Source organism: Quercus suber, unplaced genomic scaffold (assembly GCF_002906115.3).
Source record: "Quercus suber isolate HL8 unplaced genomic scaffold, Cork oak 2.0 scaffold_104, whole genome shotgun sequence".
NCBI lineage: Eukaryota > Viridiplantae > Streptophyta > Magnoliopsida > Fagales > Fagaceae > Quercus > Quercus suber.
Genome location: NW_027069569.1, coordinates 1,151,652 through 1,157,308, shown reverse-complemented (window position 1 = coordinate 1,157,308; position 5,657 = coordinate 1,151,652). Strand labels below are relative to the sequence as shown.

Below are 5,657 nucleotides of genomic sequence, written 5' to 3'. Positions count from 1 at the left end.
ATGCCATCGATCTCGAAGAGCCTCCAGGCTATATTGGGTGCACCGGGAATAAACGGAAGAGAGTTTCAGTCTTATCAAAAGATGGGATGACTGATTTCATGCGGTCCATCATTTGTAGCAAACAAGAAACCAAAGAACCCTTTTACGTACTTGATTTAGGTGCAGTCACTACTCCCATGGATAGGTGGACTCGAGCCCTCCCCACGGTTCAACCATACTATGCCGTCAAGTGCAACCCGAACCTGAATTTCCTTGGTGCCATGGCTGCTCTTGGTACAAATTTTGATTGCGCAAGTCAAGCCGAGATTGAGTCTATTTTGTCACTAGGAGTTTCTCCAGATCGGATCATATTTGCGAACCCTTGTAAAGCTGAGTCTCACATCAAGTACGCGGCGAGTGTTGGCGTAAACTTGACGACTTTTGATTCAATTGATGAAATTAAGAAGATGCAATGCAAAAATGGCACCCAAAGTGTGATTTAATAATTCGGATTAAAGCTCCAGATGATAGTGGTGCACGCTGCCCATTGGGTTCCAAGTTTGATGCGCTACCTGAGGAAGTGGAGACTCTCCTCCGAGCCGCTCAAACTGCGCAGCTCACAGTGGTTGGAATATCTTTTCATATTGGAAGTGCATCCACAGATTCATTTGCCTACCAACAAGCCATAGCGGCAGCTAAAACTGCTTTCGAGATGGCTACTAAGCTTGGCATGCGTCAGATGAGTGTGCTAAACATTGGGGGTGGCTTCATGGCTAACTCTCAATTTGATGAAACAGCTACAGTCGTGAAAGCTGCTATACAATCATGTTTTGGCAATTATTCGGGATTGACAGTCATAGCTGAACCAGGCAGGTTCTTTGCCGAGTCAGTTTTCACACTAGCCACCAACATTATCAGTAAGCGCATAAGGAATGAGCTTAGAGAGTATTGGATCAGCGACGGGATTTATGGGTCCTTGAATTGCATAATTCTAGACAATGCAATCGTCAAGTGCATGCCTCTGGCGCTCACGTCCAACCTCGAAAATCCCGCATGCAAAGGATCTAGGACATACAATTTAACTGTTTTTGGGCCTACATGTGATGCACTTGACACGGTTTTGAGGGGTGACCAACTGCCGAAACTGCAAGTTGATGACTGGCTTGTGTTCTCTAATATGGGTACATATACAACCAGGGGCGTAGCTACGTGTAAGGGGTGGGGGCCAAAATTTTGAAATTTTTTTAAATATATATATAATTATTTTAATTTTTTCAAAATTTAGTCCACATAAGAGGTGTCCCCTCAAATATTTGATTTAGTCCAATAATGCTCTTAAAAAAAAATTGGTCTAATAATTATAGAGACATAATATTATTTTTCACAATTTTATTTTTTTTATTGTAAAATATGCTCTTATATCTGTTAAATATTTGATAAAGTTTGGCACTAAACATATGTGAATTTATATCTTTTTCAACTAGTTATATGGCAATTAACAAGTCATTGACTCATTAAAAAAATAATGTCACTAAAACTATACATGAAATGTCTTTTTAGTTTCTACATAATGAGTTAGAGTAAGATATCATCAAATATGTTTAAAACTTAACTTATTCCTCCAAGTTTTGGATCATTTATGTTTTTAAAATTTTCATTAGTTCAATTGAAAGATTTTTTACTTTAGTATAAAATTTGATAATTTGTATTAAAAATGAAATTTTTTAAGAATTTCACTATATAAAAATAGTAAAAATGAATTTTATTTTATGAAAGATCGTCACTAAACATAATTTTGATTAAAATTACTAAGCTTTTTTTGTTTTTGTTTGGTGTGTGTATATATAACTTATCAAATAAAAAAGTGTGTTTATATAATAAAAAAGTGTGTGTATAAATGTATGTGGGGGTTGTCTTAATAAATATGTTAGAGTTGCAACTTGGCCCTCTCAAATGAAAATTCCTAGCTCTGCCCCTGTATACAACAGCTGCTGGGACTAACTTCAATGGGTTTAACACATCAGCCATCCCAACTTACCTTGCCTATTTGAATCCAAAGTTTTAATTTCCTGAAAGTCCCTTGATTAGAAATGGTTTTTTATGCTACTCCTAAAATGGTTACCCACTGATAAGGAGATTTGTACTTCTAAAATGGCTTCATATATATAGTTGCCTACAAAATAAGGAGTTCTTCATGAGGATGTAAATTGTCTAATGATCATGATTAATGCATCCATATTCATGAGGAATGAATCCATACACGGTTGCTAAAATTATGATCCTGCTTCAAATTAGAATCTATGAATAATGTTTAGAATTATGAAATTATCAATAATGACAGTTTTGTTTCACTATATTTTGTACGTACCCTGCATCATTACATCTCTTCTAACAAAAGAGACATAATATACTTTTTCCGCTTTCAAAGATTCGTATTTTATTTTGTTTTTTTAAAAAAGACACGTGGGTGTTACCCAATTAATAAGTGTAAAATATACTTTATTTTTCCGAACACTACATTGGTACGTGATTCCCTTAATTATTTATATATCTCAGGCATTGAAAGAAAAGATTGTATGAACAATATTGTTGAAAATTTTGTATACCTAAATTTATTCATAATTAAATGGGGAAAAAAAAATGTGGCAATCATTCTAGTGTTGAAAGTTAGTTACGAACAATATTGTTGGAGGATCGTGCTTATATAATAATTAATGACATTAGGTCATTTACTACGAGAACTTCATAGCGATTAGAAATTTAAAATCCTTAATTTTTTTTTTAAATTTTAAATCTTTAAGTTATTTTGGATATAAATTTCACCAATTTTGTTGAAAATGGATTAGGCTCTGCTCTATCAAGATTGATGGACACCATCCTATGATTTTTTTTTTATTATTTTTTTTGAGATTGTTTTAATTTATGACATTTGCTCCTGATGATAGTTTTTTATCATCAGATCAAGATACCACTTGATTTTCGATGTAGGTGAAAAATAAATCTCAAATTTCTTATTTAACCGTCAAAGATTTTACTAGTTGAGCTAACTAGAACCACTCTATAATTTTTTATTCTAATTAATATCAATTATCAAAATCACTAATCAATTCAACTTCTCCACGCCTTTTATTATAGATTTAAAAAATATAAATATGAGAGTAGAGAAATTTTTAGAAAGTCAGCGGGGGCCATGGTGCCTCTCCCTCCGGCCTTGACTACATGGGCCATTTTCATCAAGGCTCGACAAATATATCTACCATAGTATGTTTTATGAGGTTAAAATAATGCATTTAACAAGGTCAAAGAAACAACTCAATAGGGCTAAAATGCAATATTTAGCCAAACAAATATTTTGTACGAAGTGAAAGGAAATTATCCTATTTAGTGGTAGGTAGGAGTGTGCACCAAATTCTCCAACCCAATGAAACTATTCCAACTCAATCCAACCTGATGCCTCGGGTTGGTTTTCATTAGAGGTGGCAAAATCTGACACAACCTACGAATTTGACATGATTAACCTATTTATAAACAGGTCATATGTTGAGGTTAAACGGGTTCAAGTCATATTCGAGTTGACATGGTTAACTTGTTTAATAAATGGGCTGTGTTCATATTCAGCATGTGAACCCGTCTGACCCATTTAGCTTATAAAGTTATTAGTTATTTTGATATAATTACTTAATTTATGGTTTTTTTTTATATGTTTATTACTATATTTATAGTTGTATTTAATTTTATATATATGGGAATTGATAAAAATTATATAGGTTAGGTATGACCTATTAATTAAATAGATTATAAAACAAGTAATTTGTATTGACTTTTACATGACTTGTTAATTAAACGAGTTAAACGTGCCGGGTTGGGTTGACCTATTTAATAGACAAGTCTTGTTTGAGTTGAAGATTTCTAAAACGTTTAGTAAATAGGCCGGGTTTAGGTTAACACATATAGCCGAATACTCATGACTTGATAAGACATGAAACTAACCTGCGAACATGAATTGCCACCCCTAGTTTTCATAAGTTGGTAGGTTGAGTTTGGTTAGAATTTTATTTTGGGTCTCGGGTTAGATTGAGTTCAGGTTGATGGTTTTTTCAATTCATTTAACTCAATCGGACCACTATAAAGTCTTTGATAGTTGAATAAAAGATCTAGGGTTCAATGCTCGTCTATACCAAAAACTGATTGGTGTCTTAGTCTGATGATAAAGAGCTATCATTAGGAGCGGACGTCATAGGTTAGAACTCTCTCTTAAAAAAAAAAAAAAAATTCAATCGGACCCACTATATATATATATATTAATTACTCTTATTTAATTTTTTTTTTAGTTTGAAAAAAAAATCAATCGGACCCACTATATATATATATATATTAATTACTCTTATTTAATTTTTTTTTTACTTTGATATATTTTAGTATTTTAAGAATTAATTTTGATGGATTTGGAAATTCGCATTATAATTATGTATATTTATTATGTAATTTGTAATAATCTATTAAAAGAATAATTAAATAATCAATGAAAATCTGGTTTTTTAATGCTGAATTAACTAGTGTTATGGCACATTAATTAATAGGCTCGGAAAGAAGGTAGGTGAGGTGTTCGTAGAATCCAAGATAGAGGAGAAAATGGATAAGTCATGCTCATGCATCTCAAAACCTACTCCCCATGTTGTTGAATTTGAATTGTCATGGCTTGGACCATGGGTTAAGATCAAATGTTAATTCAGCCTGGTGCCCTCAAATTCGATAGTGTCAGTTAAATAAGGCATGTTTCTAAGAGGCCCAGCATTGCTCATACGCTGAATTGGGCTTCAAGAGCCTGATGTAGTATAAACTTACAAGCATAAAGCATAAAGTCTCTTACAAGATTAACGCATAATTAAATTAAGGACAAGAGTACTAACTTACAATTGTAAAAGTCTCTTACAAGTCTACAAATTGTCTACAGACTACTTGATACAAATACAAATGAATATGGATTTTTGTGCCTGATTGTGAATGTCTTTTCTCATAGAATAACCTTATAAAGTTATACATAGGCTTAAATAGTTGGGCCGTGTGGTAATGTTGTTTTAATAACATTATTTAAATGCGGTAGAAATATGTGTGTGTGAAAAAGTGTTGTGGAAATACGTGTTGTGTTGTTCAAACAACGAAAACTGTTGTTTAAATAACACAACCAAACACCTCCTTAATATTATCTTCCTTGCCTCATGTTGTGCTCTAATTTATGTCTTATTTGCTAAACGTCCCACAAATATTAAGGTACCTCAGCTCTTACTGCTTCAAGGTAACTGTTGCCTTGTTACTTCATGTGCTAAGCATGTATCTGGGCTTAAGAAGACCGCTCGAGAAAACTGTTTGCCTTTAAATCTCTAATAGATAATGCCATTTATCTTTCCTTTGGGTTTTAACCTTTTATTAATTTACTATCGACTTGACAGTCCTTTGACATTTCCTTTTTACATTATCCTATCTTGCCACGTATCTAATTGTGGATGACTAAATTTTGAGTTTGAAATAAATCAAACAAGTAAAATAATTTTATAAATGCGAATTTGTATTGATGAATATGTAGTACAATTCTTTGTAATTATAAAATAGTGATCATATGATTCGATCTCCTTGAAAGATTTGTTGATTGGAATTGTGGTAATGTGATTTTGATTTGA

At 32.7% G+C, this 5,657-nt stretch overlaps 1 pseudogene; it reads left to right on the top strand.

Moving 5' to 3' along the window:
- On the top strand, positions 1-2,237 carry LOC112024275 (ornithine decarboxylase, chloroplastic-like; annotated as a pseudogene).
- Positions 2,238-5,657: the final 3,420 nt, after the last annotated feature.